The 17,943-nt window shown below is 36.4% G+C and overlaps 1 protein-coding gene across 3 annotated transcripts in view; it reads right to left on the minus strand.

Annotated features, from left to right (window-relative positions):
- The window catches only part of LOC117435409 (ataxin-1-like), a 170,463-nt gene that overhangs the window by 75,744 nt on the left and 76,776 nt on the right, over nt 1–17,943 (minus strand). For all 3 annotated transcript variants that reach the window (XR_009315288.1, XM_034058532.3, XM_034058531.3), the window contains exon 3: nt 4,116–4,241. The gene's annotated coding sequence lies outside the window, so the exon portion shown is untranslated. The remainder of the gene's footprint in view (nt 1–4,115; nt 4,242–17,943) is intronic.

Raw genomic sequence — 17,943 nt, forward strand, 5'->3', positions numbered from 1 at the left:
CAAGCTTATTGGAAGTATTTCGCAGCCAAGGTTTTTCCTAGCAAGTGTGAGTGAATATTATATTTTTAAACAGGCTCAGTTTCTTGAGAGGTCCCTTAAGGCAAAAGAGTGCCATTGTTTGGAGCTGCACACTTCAGTTAACCAAATCCAGGGTGTAGGAACAGCAATTACTGTTATCACCCATTGCAGCTTATCGGATACTGTGTCAGGGTTAAAGCTTCATTAAACTATAAATAACAATTAAGGGCAATTCAACAAGTACGTCCTGATTAAATTTTTTTGGAAAGGAAGGCACTATACTCCTGCATGTTGAAAAATGAAAGAAATTATATTGATAGTAATTATGGACTCTTCGAAAGAATTAAAACAAAAAAACTGTTCACACATTGCCCCATCTCAAAAAATGTGCAGTCTTCATGAAGCAAAAACCTAAAAAGTCACATTACCTCAACATAGTATCCATAATAGTCAGACATCAACGTTAGGTTGCAGAAACATTTAGCTGCAGTGTTTATATAGCCCTGCAAATATTAAGGTCCTACATCATATGGTCAACGCAACCTAAAATGGTAAACAGAACAAATGGTAAACAGAACCTAGCAGGGACAACTTTTCTTCTGGAATATTTCCTTTCCTCTAAGTGGTCTGTGGACATCGAGGCAGCTAACAATTAATCAATTAATCAAATGTACGTAATTATTCAATGTCTGTCTGTAGCCTCTGGGCCTGCTACCACTAATAATAACAACTTTGCAAGGCTGACTCTGAAAATACCAGGGCTAATTCATCTAATACTGTGCTACTGTACTTTAAATACAGCCATACTTGTAACAAACTCTGATGGGGGTACCCCCGCCCCTGTGTATATTTGTATTATTTCTGTATTGTTGGTGTTAATGTTTTGGTGTATTGTGTGTAGTATTACAGCACGGCAGGGTGAAAGCTGCAAAAACTTGTGGGAATGTGGCTGGAGCCGTCAGTTGAATAAATGTTTAAATGATTAATTAGGCTCCAGCCACAGGTGTATAAAACCTGTGTTCACGGGTGCTAATGAGAATTTATGTTGGTGAAGGTGAGGGTTTTGTGGTGCTGTGCTGTGAGTAAATATATAAATAATTATCATTGGGATGTAGGGGAGTTTGTGAAACCTTGGGGTATTGAAAGTGGCCTTTAAAATCAGTGGTGCGCAAAGTTGGGGGCGCGGAGAGTCAGTAAGGGGGCGCGACTATGACTAAAGGGACAGTGCTGTAAAAAAAAAAAATACATGTATGTATGTATATATATATATATATATATATATATATATATATATATATATATATATATAAGGATAGAACATTTAAATAAATACATACATAACAGCTAATTAGTCCAAGTTCTTACCTTTCAAATGAGTTGCTGATGATCACTTTAGTACTTGTACAACCGGAGAAATTATGTTTGAAGTGGAGCGTGAAACTGCAGTGAACAGAGCCAAAATGCCGGTGTCACGTAAAAAATGGTCTGCCCGGACTAATTTTCATAGATTATGCTATGAAATCTAGTCCCCCCCATGAAAAATGGTCCCCCCATTGTGAAATCACTGTAATTACGTTAGAACACATTTTGGGAACTGTAGCATTTTTTAAAATGAGCTAGCCTTAGGGTATTACAACTAAAACAATACTTTGACAGCTGTTTCTATGCTTTATCGATACATTATTTCTCAAGTCAATGCTATGCATTGTCACTTTCCTTCTTGTTTGTTTAGCCAAACACATTTATTTTGTTTTGAAGGGATATAAACAATACGGATACGATTTATCACCCAACATTCACATAACATTATTATTATTATTATTATTATTATTATTATTATTATTATTTGTATAAATTTCACCATAAAAAGGCTTGTTTTTTATTTTTTGTGGTGTGTTGCTTACTCAGTTCAAAGGAAAAAAACACACAAAAAAAAACAGAAGAAAAAAACAAATCTTGCAAAGTTATATTCTTAATTTTAATGTATGAAAATAAGTCCGGGGGGACCATTTTTCATAGAACAATCTATGAAAATTAGTCCAAGTGGACCAATTTTCATGGGGGACCAAATTCAGCGTGACACCGACTACCATGTATGGAGAGACAAGTGTGAAAAAAAACACTAATGTTTTAACAGCTGTTTTTCCCGGATTTAATGTAAATCGTGTTTTTTTTCCCTATATTTAACACAAAAAAAGTCCACATTTCACAAAATATTGAAACTAAATACAAACATATTCTTAACAGTCGGAGTGTAAGGGGAGCTCTGCAGCACACAATGCCAAATCAAACGCGTCAATGGGCGTAGGCTTGCATGTTAGCTTCAGATTTAGCTGGCAAAATACTTTTTTTTTTTTGAAAATCCAGATTTTTTTTTTCTCAATTGTTTTTAGATTTAATTGCTGAACGATAATGTTTTTCAGATGTAAGTGGTTAAAGAAAAGGGCTTGTAACCAGGAGGTCCCCGGTTCAAATCCCACCTCAGCCACTGACTCATTGTGTGACCCTGAGTCACTTAACCTCCTTGTGCTCTGTCTTTCGGGTGAGACGTAGTTGTAAGTGACTCTGCAGCTGATGCATAGTTCACACACCCTAGTCTCTGTAAGTCGCCTTGGATAAAGGCGTCTGCTAAATAAAGATAATAATAAAGTATGGGTTAGGTAAATCTTGAATCACCATGTTTTTAAAAAATTTATAAATTCACAGATTTATTTGTTAGAAACCTTAAAATGTCAGGTAAATCTTCACTCGCTAAGAGTAAAAAAAAAATAAAAATAAAAGATTTATAGACTGTGTGAGAGTGAGCCCCTCACTGTAATTTTGAACTGCCTGTTATTGTGATTATTACTGTGAGTGTGTGTGTGGGGGGGGGGGGGGCGCGACAAATTGTATGCTAAAAAAGGGGGGTGGCATATAAAAAGTTTGTGCACCAAAAATTATATATATATATATATATATATAATTTTTGTTAATCTGTTTGTTAATCCGTTAATTTGTTAATTTGTTAATTTGTTAATCCGTGCCGCTGTTTTGTTCCAGTGTTTTGTTTGTTTGTTTTATTATTTATAATCAAAAGTACGCATTTGTGTTTAAACCTGCAGCTTTCCTGTGTTTGTCTCTTCCTGGTAGAAACAGCTTGCCAGTGACGTCATCCTGTTCACACAAACCCAATTGGTTTATTAATAGAACCCAAGTGAATTAGAACAGCTACCCATACCTGTTGTAATTACTTAGGCTGCTGCAGATCTTATTCAAATACAGACTGTGAGGCCCAGGCTGTTTGGTAAACAATGAGACGTTTCTAGGTGGAAACTGAGCTTGCTCTTTTTTTTTTTTCTTTTAAGTTTTGTGTTTGAAGTCAATTTATCAAGGTGAAGAGGTTATAATGTAGCTGGCAAACAATTACCTATAAGCGGTACTTAGGAAGACATGTGCACAAACATTTTTAGCAGAGAACAGCTCCGACAGTATCAATCCCTTCTTTCACAGGCCAAATCATACAGTTCAATTTGGGGTGAGTTTAACCAGTAAACGTTTCCAATAAAAATACAGTTGTCTCTCACAACTTATTTAGTAACTCTTAGCCTTTCCTGCTTTAATGTTACACTATTCATAATGTATCTCTAAACCAAAAAAAAAAATACTGTACATCACAGTCATCCAGCATAAATCAACTGATGAAGGTACAGTATCACACAGAAACAGCACAGAATGGATGGCCAAAAATATTCAATTCAAATTAATGAATGGAATAATATTTTTGCCTAAATTCTGCAGCAATCAGATTAAGTTTTCATTTATCAAATGTGTGGAATAACAGGGCAACACTCTAATATAGTGATGTGTTGAAACATCATGAGGAAGGACAGGCCCCAAACACTTTGGACATCACAATTAAACAAAGTTACAACTATAACGCAGCTGCTTACAGGTCCAATAAAAGTTAAGATATTTTATTCCCAAAGCAAGAGTGGTGGTCAAAGGTGTATGTTTTATTCAATAGCCACTTTAAATAGTGTTTAACAGCTCATTTCCACATTTGTAGCCAGGAAAATACCAACCAGTGTGTGGAGCAAATACTACAATAGGAAACGTACCACATTCAATGCAGTTCTTCCACCCGTCTCTTCAATCTTGACCTGCAGAGCAGGACCTGTGGAGCATGCCCATCAGATTGCAGACCTTCAGTAAAGAGCCTCTTATTTCCAAAATGCACTTAAAACCTGGGGAGGGAAGAAAAAAAAAAGAGAGAAAGTGAACATCATCCCTAAATAAAGGTACCACAAGCATGCCTGCAGTACGATGCAAATACACATTCATTATTTCATTCATGTTTTAGGTTAAACACATTTATAAAATCTGAATATTAAAAAAAAAAGAAGTGTATCAAAAGTATGTTATACTGGGGAAAACAAGTTGAATTCCCAGGTGCTAAAAAGAAAATGAACTCTATGTTTACTACAACCTTCAGAAGGAGTCACACAAATTTACTCCCTCCTTGAGGCCTTTTTGAAAAACAGGAATGTTTGTGCTACTACCTGCAGCAGTAGGAGGAGGCTCCAATGTGGCTCAGGAGAAGCAAGCTCCACTGTAGATCAGAGAACTGATATATTTTCTGTTATAGGCTTACAAGGTGAGAACTATGTAAAAGATAGGGTGAAATGCAGCTTTAAAACTAGAATATTTGCCTTAAGGTATCAACCTTTTTTCAACACGGCAATGAGTTCATATAACAAGTAGACCTGGGAATACAAACAAATGCTCTATTTCCTAATCACAATCTTGTTTTCACTGACAGATGGAATTAATCACCAGTTTGTTTTGGCAGTAGTTAAATGTTTAAAAGAACAACACTTGAAACATTATAAAATGTAGCCGGTCAGCTTCTGTATCACTGAAAAACACCTACAGCTGCAAAACTAAATAGCAGAATACTTCTAATATGAGAACTGTACAAACACAGGTGTGTCAAGATGCCATTTTCTGCACATTTATGTTTCTGGCATGCTTGTAGAGTACAGGGTTTAAGTGATGTATACATCTCCTGTGCAACTTCTCATTTCAGGAAACTACCAACAACAAAAAGATAGTGTGATGACAACAAAGGGCCATTTCTACTTGTATTTGCTTTCAAACAATGACAGTTTCAAGATTCCAATGCAGAAATGGAATGCATGCAAAAGCTGATTCAGCAGCAACAAACTTACAAGTACTGGTAGTATTGCCACGATTGCATCACATCTTAACCTTTAGCCACATGAACTTAATGAACTTCTGATTACCTGGGGAACACCCATGCAAGACACGTATACAAGCACATGATATGCAGCATGTTTTGGGAATTGCTTAGAACCTCCTGCCAATGCTTCTCCTTCAGTCCACATTAACAAATAGATATGTCTTCTTTATTTTGTTCTTTGATCTCTGTATGCTGCTAACTAAGTTTGAACCGCACATGTTTTTTATTGTGTTGTTTGTACTTGTAATTGTCTTTGTTAATTTAATGAATGAAATGAAACAAAATATTTAGGGGTAGATGTACTAAAATGTTGTGTCTGTCGCAATCATTGCAAACCTCATGCAAACCAGTCGGAAGTGTAGCGTGAAATGTACTAAACAAACGCAACGCTGTCAGCATCATTTTAACGAATGCTTTGCAGCTGCAGTTCTTATTTGCGCTTTAGCCTTAAATGAATATGTAATTCTGGGCTTTCCTGCAGACTTTCGCAAAAACAGGGTGGAAATAGTGCAAATGAGGGATCAAAAATATTGTAATGAGATGTACTAAAGCTGAAGGCAATTGTGACACTTACAATTGCATCAATTTGTTAAGAACTTTTGAAAACATGTTTTAAACAGTCGTAATTGTTGCTGGCATTTCCCAGTCTGCTTTTTCTTGTGTGTTGCCAGTTGTGCTCAATGTATTTTTGAGACAAACACCCAAGTACCTAATTTTCAAGTCAGGGTGTACTTACAAGCCTTGAAAACAAATTTCTGTGACATTTCTGGTTTTCGCAGCATGTTGGGAGCAATAGACTGCACACATGTGCCACTAACCCCTCCAGCACATTCTGAGCATCTGTATAGGACCATGATTGATGTAACTTTAAAAAGAGGATGGTGAGTAAGTAGATTCAAGAAACTGCACAGAGTCCTTTTCTTCAGTCAGTTGTTATGTTTATTGAAATATGCAGGGAGTCTGGTCCCAGGTACAGGACACAGAATACTCGTTCTTACAATTGTTGCATGACATTAAATACCCTTCTGCATAGGTGTCTCTCCCCTCCTCTTTCTCTGACACTTAACCAATAGAAAAGGTACAACTCATTATCATTATGTGTGTGTGTGTGTGTGTGTGTGTGTGTGTGTGTGTGTGTGTGTGTGTTCTAGTGTGAAGATCTCTGAACTCAGTGCTTTCTTCAGACCCTGGTGTCACAAAGGTCCATACATCTGGTTTTTGTCATCTTCCTTGTTCCTATCTCTCCGATTTTCCTAAGACACTTTGATCCCAGTGGCATTATCTCTTTTTGGATCTCTCTGAAGTCTTAGAGCCTGGTCTCTTCGGTCCCCTTTGAAAACTAGCTTTATGACCCCGTCATAAACCAGCTGTATTTTCTAAGCAAAAACCTGTTAACTAGTTTTATAACCCAGTGGATTCCCCAAATTTCATGTCAGGGCTGGAGATCAAAGGACTTGTTTGTACAGCCGTGTTCTGCTGGCCAGCCATTTGCTTTGACACAAATGAATCTTAACTTCTCTACCATATTGCAGCTTTCATCTATCACAGCAGTGCTTGCATTTTTGGAACTAACAGTTTTTTCTATCCAATGTTAAATCACTTTTCAGAAAAATAACATGAATACAGCCGTCATTCCTCATGCGTAGCAAACTGCTATTCAATACTTGTTCCATGTTTTCCAACAATGATATATTTTGTGTCAATTGTCTAGGCTACTAAGTAGACCAAGTTAAAAATAATAATTAAAATAAAATAAAAAAAACCCTAAAATCATTTAATTTCAATTTAAACTAATCTTTTATTCGCATTGTACACCAATGTGTACAATGCAGCAGCATGATTTATTTTGTGTTACCAGTAGGCTAAAGTACCAAAAAAGTGTGCTAGGTATTCATTTAATTTTACTACTGTGTATACTGTATAGGCCTACTGTACAGATTTATATTTTTACATAATGTAATGTGTAGCCTACATAAAACACATTAGTGTTATTTCAGCGCAATGATTTATATTTAAAATACATCGACAACTGTAAATGTACGTGTGTGCCATTTCATTGTATTGTTTTAAAACCTGACACCTCCTTATGTCGGACAAACATGTCCGGTTTAGCGAGGGGCTACTGTATGATTATGAAGCTTTTTGGGGTGAAGGCTGGGGCCCCACTATAGAATCTGATGGGATTAAACTGCCTTTCATTTTTTATATATATATACCAGTATTAAAATAGGTCAAATGAAGTCAGAACAGAATGCATTATACAGATGACATTTAAACTGAACAAAAACAATGTTATTTTGATCCTTGCACCCTTGCATGCATATACATTATCTTTTGGGCACTCTGCTGCAGCAAACCAACTCAATTGCCGTTATTTTATTTGAAAACATGTCGCACAACTCTCACTAGAGATATCGATACGATGATGCAAATAATATTTAAATCGAGTATATTGTGGCTCTCTTCATTAACATATTTTTTCTTAGTACATATGACAAAATGTGCACTTTGCAAATTGTCGTAACAAAAATGCAAACTGCGATATGCTTGCACTGTGACTGGCCAATCTTGGTACATCTACCCCTTAGTAAGCAGTAGGCTGGTAGATGTGCATAAATACTTTCAGTTTCCATTGGATTCAATGGAGCCATTCCTTTCAAAAGAATGACACACATAAGGACGCCATCATTAACAGCCTGTTATAAAACATTTCCAAGGAGAAATTTTGATGCAGCGTTAGGGTGTTAAGACGTTTCCTGTATTCCACTGTGGTAACATTATTTGCATTTGTTTTGCATTTTAACATTATGCATTATATTATATTAGGCAGTTAACCAGGGGTTGATATGTCTCATAATAATAGGTGATATATGTAGATATTTAATAAGAACATAGGGGTTTGCAGTTTACAGTCTCTGTACAGCAGTAAAAATTCCAGCACCCCAAATGAGTGGAAAATATTCTTCCAATTGACTTTTAAAACACTCAATGCGGAAGTTAATTGCTTGTACTTAAAGACAATTCTAAGAACGAGAAACACGTTTTTGCACACCCCTATACGAAAATATTGAACATTTTTATATAGGTCTATCCGAGATTTACACATTCTTTTTCAGAACCAAATAAATAGTGAATATCATACCAAATACTTTATTAGATGAGGCACTTTTTTGCACAGAGAATTGTGAGGGTCTGGAACCAACTCCCCAGAAGCTGCTTGATGAGATTCTGGGATCAATAAGCTACGAACAACCAAACGAGCAAGATAGGCCGAATGGCCTCCTCTCGTTTGTAAACCTTCTTATGTTCTTATGTTCTTATTATCCAAAACCCTCACAGTAACTTACACAGTTACAATACTATTTATTATGTCCTTAATGTATAACATGTAAGGTACATCTTTGTTATTTTCAATCATGAGCTAAACTATTCTTGAAAATCCTTGAGCGCACACTAAGTACCACCGTATCAGATTCTCAAAGTTTTTCACAGCTAATCTCACAGTTTTAACCAATGAAAGCAAATGCTTTGGTGAATCACACTTTCAGCATTTAGAAAAAAAATGTAAACCATTAAAGATATCCAGTAAACATATCCAACCAGGTTGTTTTTGAAGAACAATGTATATCCTGAACTACTATAGTACAGCCAAATCAAATGTGTGTAACCAAAATCAGTCAGGGGATGGGGTTGGTTAATTGTTACCCAAGTCCCCTACGTTAATGACCCAACAAGCGCCAAGGCAGAGTTCTAGGATACTTCAAGAAATTCAGACCACTGCTGTTCAGCAGTGCTGTACTTTACACTATTGTATCCCTTCACTTACTTGACCACTTCAGCGAAGGCCAGCTTACACTACACACAACAGAGCTGCCACAACAATCCAGACACAAAAGGTCAATTCATGGAAACTGTCAAAAGCCGGCAAGCAATTAACTGAAACATGAAGGCGGTCAGGGAGTGGTTTCCTTTGGAACCTGCTGGAAAAAAACGACCTGTTTTAATATTAAACAGACATCAGAGGCAGCCACTCACATGTGTTTTACAATACATTCACAAAACGGTGGTCCAAACATAAATCATTAATTCCTTCTTTTTTTTTTTTCTTTCCCCAAGGACAAGCTATTCCAGAACTCTGACATGGTGCTCCCAGAGCTGGGACATGTTTCAAGTAAACTTTTCTTCCTGAGACTTACTAATGTTTCAAGGCCTTGGACTTCAAAGTAATTTCCCATGCAATTTGAATAGCTATTCATTAGGAGCACTGGCTCAGACACAACAACGATTTAAGCCTTTTAAAAAGGCACTCTGATTGCTTTAAATGGAAAGAGGCTGAGTCCCGGAACACTTATTTGCACATTTGCTTTTTTCTTTTGTAGTACTTTCGTACTTGTCCCATACAGTATGTGTGCAAGGTGATTTTGCTGTTAACACTGCTTATAATATGCTTTAACCATAGTTACCATGTTTTCTGGCACGCTTTATCATACAGTCCATATCTGTGCCTTACTGTGCTTTCTCAATGAGCTAACACCATAAAGACATTTTTCTACTTCCCATTAGCTTTTTCTGCTGCTACCACTATGTTCTATAGTTTGCTATGCTTTAGAGCAGTTTAAAAAACTGAATGTTCGGATGCTGCATGCTGATTGGCTGCTGAGGGGTTTTAAACCGTGCATAAATATAGCTTATAAAACGGAATGTTCAGATGCTGCAGGCTGATTGGCTGCTGAGGGGTTTTAAACCGTGCATAAATATAGCTTAATGCACAGCGGAACTTATTTTTGTACAGTTCGAGGAATAAATTATCAATATACAACATATTCAACTCGCAACGGAGAGCCTGAGTATAGTTTTTTATTACTACTCTATTGTGCCTTATTACTTGTTTTTCTCGATCACTTTCGCTAAAAGCAGTATATATATATTAACAGTCGCTAAGTTTTTAGCTGTGTTTTAATGTTATTTTAGCCGTTTTGGGTAGTTATCTGTTTTGGCTAGTTATCCCCAGTCGTAGCCTAGTGCATTGCAAAGCCTGCAACTAAATTTCACCCTTCCCCCGGGTCTAGCATGTTCTTGGCTGCGTGTACTCTCATTTTAACTAGCTTCAGACATTTGAGGTAAGTAGCTGGACAGGGCTACAATTAATTACTTTGATCCCGGCTGGGATAAAATAGTATTCTGTTATTGTATTTATTGTTGGAAATGTTGAAAACCTCCAGTTGTCTGAGGACTATTATTTCTCCAAAGTGGAAGAATATACAATAAAATTGTTAGTTTTTTTCGATGTATTATTGTGTCAGTTTTATAAGCGGGATAACACACTCCAGGGCTTGTGGGTTGTTATCCCTTACATACCGTAGTAAACCTTTACAAAGAGCAGGCACAGTAGAAATAAGACTTCTTTCTTTATTGTAAGCATATGTCCAACAACCACTCTGCAGTAGGAAACAGACACACATTTAAAAGGATTTTACAGCAAGACTTTAAAATTGAAAATGCTTAGACGTGCCACACTATTTAAAGTAATTGTAGCTACTGTACAAAATAATTCCATACAGCTTAGCCATTTTGCACTTCCATTACCTTCATGCATCTCAAATGTGCGGATTTAACAGAAACACATGCTAATGCACAGAGACCTACACAACGAATAGATATGCATGGCAGAGAAACTTTAAGGAACTATATTGTTAGCTACCATTACTTTAAAACCCGTTCTCAGCTCCAACAACCATGTAATAGGAAGTTAATGTGCAATGGCTAAAGAAAATTGAACAGTGTAAAACTGTTCAAAAACTACCCAGAACAATAATTGAACTCCTTCTTCCTACTACTGTGTTATTTCTTGCTAGTTAACTGGTAGGATTGCTTTATTCCTCTTAGAAAAATGCATTCATTTATGTTAAACTATTTAGGCCTGTGTGGTTTTGTACAATTGCTGGCTGGTTTCACATCATGTCCATGCATACGCACTGTGGCTGTTTGGAAAGGGCATAGTTTATTTTTGCCAGTGCATTTTCATACGTCTGTTCATTTCCCCCCCAAGACTGCGGAGCTTAACTGCTGATCTTCTCTCTGTATTTCACTGTGAAACACTTCCCCCATGTGATAGATAGTGTACATTAGGAAAGGGGATCTATTTTAATCCCTATCCTCATTAAACATGCTTTTTCATTTTTAATAAACTAAAAATGAATTTTAAAAAGGCAGATAATAAAAGTGATTTATCCTCATTTTACAAAGTGGGGAAACAGCTTTTTCCTGTTACCCTTTTATGAGCTGAAACAACACACATACTGTTAAGCCTTAAAGGTTATTTGAGGGTAACAAACAAAACCAAACAAAAAATGTTGAACACAGTATAGAAAGTGCTATCAAATGTCTTTCTCTTCCAGGAATCTTTCAGGATATTAGTATGCAAATAATTTTTAACTAACATACAGTAGAAGGTCTAGCTTGGCATACAAATATTTTTCATGGCAAGTTTTCAAAGAGGTAGTTAAAAAAAGGAAGGTTACTTTGACATGAAAAAGTACATTCATGATCAGGTGAGAAAGGTCTGAACATGGCAGGAAGCAATTTGTAAAAACCTTGAACTCTTTGAAATGTTATATGTTTTTGTAACATTTCATACATTTTCGTACTTTTGGAGCCACCCAATGAATCTCTCTCAAACAGAGGATTGGCCGCTTTGCTCCTCAGAACAAAGTGCTCTGTCAAAAATATTAATCAAATGTGGTTTACTCGTGACTGACTGTACTCACACTCACCACAAACTCAAAAGTCGGTGTGATTCAGGGGTGAGGAAATATAAACTTGACAAGATATTGATTAATCTGCAAAATAGGAACCATCAGTTCATATTTGGTTTTATCTACTATCATATTTATACTGTAAAAATTATTGAATGTGAAACTGCATTGACTGTAATAACTAACTACAATTTACATCTTTTTCATGCATGCAGCAACAATATACTAAAGGGCAACTTGGTATTGGCTTAGATTTAATGTTTTTTTTTTGATACATTTTAAAAAAAACACGCTCAAAACCACCCTTGTGACCTCAATAGGACTCTCAGAATCATACCTAAACAGCTTCCCTCTGCCCTGGTGTGTGTAAGAAATACCCCATTTAGGTCAGGTTAATGGGTACACTCTGGTGGGCCTGACGTAGGGGTTAGATATGGTTCTGAAAGCTCTACTGAGGCCACAGGGTACTTTTCAAATGGGCTTTATCAGGATGTAATGACTAAAACAAAGACGTTACAAAGTTAATCTGAAGTTAAGATAACTGATATTTCATAACCATCAAGTTGCTATTTAAACAGACAATATGCTGCAGTTTATTTCAAGCATGGAACTAAAGTTTATTTGAAATTCACTTTTCACACAACACTTTTATTCATGTTGTATTTTTATTTACAAAATTATGTTTTAGTAAATTCTAATCAAATAGAAAAAAAAATACATACTGACCTGAGTACGTCACGTCACTGTCTTGTAATAGAACTGTCAATTCTACTTTTAAACAAAAGTACAAAAATACGCCAACATTTTGTTGGTGTCTGTGATTTTAATAGAGAGCATTTAACTTTATCAACTCTACTTAAAATTCCACCTGAACAAAAACCAAAAAAAACACGCTTTTTTCACTGTGATGTTGAACAGAGCTCTGCTATCTTGCTTTGCAATGTAGTCGTTGACACCTTAACTCAATACTTTGCCACATTGCGAGCATATTTTAAAAATAAGCAAAAATAAGCACAAAAGCATGATCTGCAAAGTAACCCAAAACGTATTTCATGAAAGCAGAGGTTTATTGTTTTGTTTATCGTGCAGCATGCCGGTAGATTAGAGTCGTAAACAACAAAGAAAAAAGTAAAAAATAACTGCAAACAGCAGAAGCACACAAGACAATAGTATTTTTGAACTTTAAGCTTATTATGTTAGGTATTTAAAAACAACAGTTTAGTTTGTTGCCTTGAATGCTGGGAAGAAAACCCACTGAATGTTATAAAAAAAAAACAAAGTTTGTAGTTGTATACATTGTGAAACTTACCGATTTACAGGATTAAAGACTTGAATTTAGTGATAAGTTTGTCACTTCGGGATGTTGTGAAAACCATAATAAATAAAAATAGATTTATTTTCCTTTTTTTCCACTTTTACAGACAGACTAACGTTACTTTGATGTAGGTATATTGTATTTAAAAATACATGGCTGACTTTCATCCCTGTGACTTCACACATTCTCTCTGATTTTACCACCTGTGATTTTTGGTAAAACATTCTGAGGCAAAATCCTAGCCTCAATTTATTATACTTTAAGAAAGCTTTCCTGTGGGATGACCAATTCACACACTTTCCAAAACTAACATCAACTCATCATGCCAAGCATGCAAACAGGATTACTCAATCACTGCCAGCTGATTTCACTGTAATGCTTAAAGTTTCACATACAGTACAGTAGCTCATTGTAAACAACAGATTTCCAAATTCAGAGACAGACAGTAGCAAGAACGACCGTGTGTCACAGAGCATGACGACGCATCAGTGCACTGCAATTAGTGAGAATACGAGAATTTACAATACTCTTTGTAAATGACAGACACAGGCTACGATTCTTTGTTTGATGTCTGTGATCTTTCCATTCTGATTTATTATTTATCTTTATAGCTAAATTACTGGATTTCAGTACTTTTGAATGTTATGTGCCTGCCCTCTGTTTTGGATTTGTCTTTCCAGAAAGTAATTTAATGCGACAGCCTTTCAACTACTTGTGAGAACACGTATAGTGTCAATGTTTCGATATGTCTCGCAAAACTTCAGTATTAGGGTGATGGAATCTGACGCATATTAAGTGCTTGTTAATAATAATAATAATAATAATAATAATAATAATAATAATAATAATAATAATAATAATAATTAACAGACGCCATTATCCAACACAGTTTACAAGGGTTACAGTGCATTATAAATAGGGCTTTTCGTTTTTTAATTTTTGATGACGTAATGCCTCTTTAAGTTTGTTTTGAGCCGACATCGTTTCTTAATTAAACTCTTGTAGAAGTGTTGATTGTACAACAAGATCACTTTTGTTATGTTTTTTTTTTCTTCCTGTAACTTGAATGACACGCTGTGTTTGATTCACTGATAATCAGAGATTCACAAAACACAATTAAGAGGAAACAGGCATAACAGGTGAAATTATTTTTGCAACGAGTCACTAGGATTCCAAAATGGGGATTAAAGCAATTTAACCTTTCTTGCTTTTTGGTTTCAGTTTGATTTAAAAAAAGAGTTGCCTTTAAAAGAAAAAACAAGCATTGTTAGCAGTGAAACAGAATGAGAGTTTTAGTCAAGTTACAGGGGGGAAAAACAAAACAAAAGAGATCTTGTTTTACAATCAACACTTCTTCAAGAGTTTTATTAAGAAATTAGGTCAGCTTGGAATAAACAAACTTAAAGGGACATTACGTCATCAAAAATAAGTGCTGTTGTAACAGCGCCGAGGCTGGGCGCAAATTGGTGACCCAGCGCACCTCAAGCGAGTGTCTAAACCACAAAGCTTTTAACATCACCTCATCTCACCGACACAGGGCAGGATCTGTAACGGCAGCAGTGTGGAGTAGTGGTTAGGGCTCTGGACTCTTGATTAGAGGGTCGTGGGTTCGATCCCAGGTGGAGACACTGCTGCTGTACCCTTGAGCAAGGTACTTTACCTAGATTGCTCCAGTAAAAAAACCCAACTGTATAAATGGGTAATTGTATGTAAAAATAATGTGATATCTTGTATTATTATTATTTATTTCTTAGCAGACGCCCTTATCCAGGGCGACTTACAATTGTTACAAGATATCACATTATACATTATACAGATATCATACCAGGAGGTTGAATTCTAAGCCATGAATCCTTGTTTTAGCTTTAGCTTGTAACAATTGTAAGTCGCCCTGGATAAGGGTGTCTGTTAAGAAATAAATAATAACAAACAACTGTAATGTATAGGTTATGTTTAAGCAAGGAGTAGAAGTTTAAATAATTAGAAACTTTAAATAACATTGATTGTTAACTACTGAAAGTTAAACTAAATGTTTAAAAGTAAAACAATAAGAGTTGCTGAATGTGTTTTTACACAGGAACTTTTGAACAAACTGAAATGGAATCAACACAAGAGTTTGTGAGATAGCATTTCCTGGAGGGAATATTTAGTAGTAACGCAGTTCCCCCCTCAGCACGAAAACAAGTAGCTTGTTGTCGGTGCTCACACAGCAAGCGTCCAGTCCGTGAGTTCATGTTGAATGTTTGTGCTGTATTGTTGGTCTCTGATTAAGTCGCCTTGTTGAAGACAATGCCTGGAATGGTTTTCAATTGTTGAAACCCACATAAAGTCTCTGAAAAGTCTTACACAACTTTAAGTCATGTCGATAATTCAGAAATTTGAGATATCCCTTTTCAATTATTCGGTGGCGGGTCTACAGGAGGGGCTAATGTAAACTTTGGAGTGGCTTCATGCCCACCCAATCCCAAAACCTTTGGGCTCGCAGTGTCAACACCCAATGCTCTGTGTCTGATTCAGTATTATTCAGTGACAGCCCACGTATGTAACATCACCCTGTTACAGGTTTGTATAGGCAAACTGCACCCATCAGTCTTGCCTCACAGCTACCCGTCAGAAGGCAGAGAGGCTTCAGGGAACCTAGTGATTACAAGGCTTTTCAAACATTCAAACTGCCAGGAAGGAGGCTTTCCCTTTGCAGCACCACTGGACTGTGACTCTTTGTCAAGATCCAGATACTAACTACTTCCCCTGGCAGAGGCTTGTGGCTGGAGCAGCTCTGGGATGCTCCCTCTCAGTCTTTCATTTTAGCTCTGAGGCATCACCTTCATTTCCGAGCTGCTTTTCAAGTGTTTTAGCAGGCAGACGACTTACAGCCCTTGGCACACTGTAAACCCTTTACTGTACCTACCTTCCATTGAGCTGCCAGACGCTTACCAGAATTCCAGGGCTAAATACCACAGACTCCTTTGTATTCTAAATAACCTACACTGCAAGTTCCTGACTTGCTAATTGAAAAAATGAAGCCCCAGTTTGCTTAATATCAATTTGTCCATATCTATCTACATGCTTTCTGAATACAGTACTCGGTAGCCTGTATTTGTTTACTACACTATTCCATAGTTTAGTTTTCTGTGATGTCTTAACTTATCAGAAAGCAGACTTGACTATCCAGTTGTTTATATTCGCCAATGGTACTTGTCACTGTTGGGACACCTTGAGAGCCAGAACATTATTTTATGAACCTAATAGGCCTACTCCTGCTACGAGCAGTTGCAAAGGTGGTTATAAATAATATATTTTCGCTAAATCATATGGACACTACACCCATAAAATATAAAATCCAAGCCTGACTGTTTCCGATAATCCTCATGTCTTTAGCCTTGGACTATCATATACTCTTTCTATAAATATTAGAAGTATAACCCGATAGTTATGTATATTTCTCGATTAATACTAAAAAGAGTTTATCATTTTTTAATGCAGTACTTCTATGATTCAAATGCCCAACAGTGTTTAAAATAAGGGGATGGATTTGGACATCAATGCTATGACCATGACAAGCTTTTGTGTCAATTATTCTTGCTGTCAGGATAACCTTGTTACAGGCACTACAAAATTATGCCCAAACTTGTACCGTTCTTGAGCCTGGATACACTGATTGAGAACTAAGATTTTGACATAAAATATATTGAAATCTAATGATCTTTTTTTGTTCATTTAAAATGGAAAGTATTTTTCTTACTTCCCTTGAAGAATGCCTCGGTTTTGTATGTTCTTGTAAGGTGCTGGATTGGAAACACTAGGGACTGAAATCCTCTGGCTTTATTCACAGAGCAGATATAGCACAAGCTTATAGCAATATGGGCTTTTCCAACGTTGCCAACTGAGGGTACCTGCTGGCAGAGTTAACAAGGTTAAAGATAAAAATGCCAGGGACACACTGCAATGCAGGCTAAATAAATGTATCACAACCTCTAGATTCTTAGAAAAAGTCCTTCTTCGTAACTTTTTTTAAAAACCTAGAATAGTAAATAACGTAGCTTTTTTTAGACTCATTTTGTAACAGAGTAATATTCCTGCCAAAACTGTTAAACATTTCCAGGAAGTTCTGATATGTTAAAAGTATCGGTTTGAAAACAAAAACGTCTCCAGCTGCCAACTCTTCACAGCCATCCCAACGTTAAGTAGAAAGACCTGAAAGGAATGTGTAGCAACAATGTTGAAAATATATACTGTAGGGGCTAGGTGGGTCTGTGGGCTAATTCACGTTCAACGTCTTTCCTTTTTAGACTACAGTATTTGATTCCATTAGTCCATTTCACAAAATCCCCACACAAATTAGCCAGTTTCTGCCAAAGACAGGGGACTAAATGGCAGGAGGTGTTCAGGATGGGGAATCTCTCGTGGCATCTGTCAGCACCATAACTGGGAGTGACCTGTGTCCAATACGGATCATTTAAAACCATTGTACAGTAATTAAGCAACTGTAATTAATGTATATGTAACTGTTGGTTCAGTAAATATGTAGAAGGCTTTGCTGAGTAATGACCTTCTGTTGCCCTCATAAAGGTTTTCCATGGCACATTAATTGTGCAGTTCCACATGCTTTCCCCTAT

This window comes from Acipenser ruthenus, chromosome 3 (assembly GCF_902713425.1).
Source record: "Acipenser ruthenus chromosome 3, fAciRut3.2 maternal haplotype, whole genome shotgun sequence".
NCBI lineage: Eukaryota > Metazoa > Chordata > Actinopteri > Acipenseriformes > Acipenseridae > Acipenser > Acipenser ruthenus.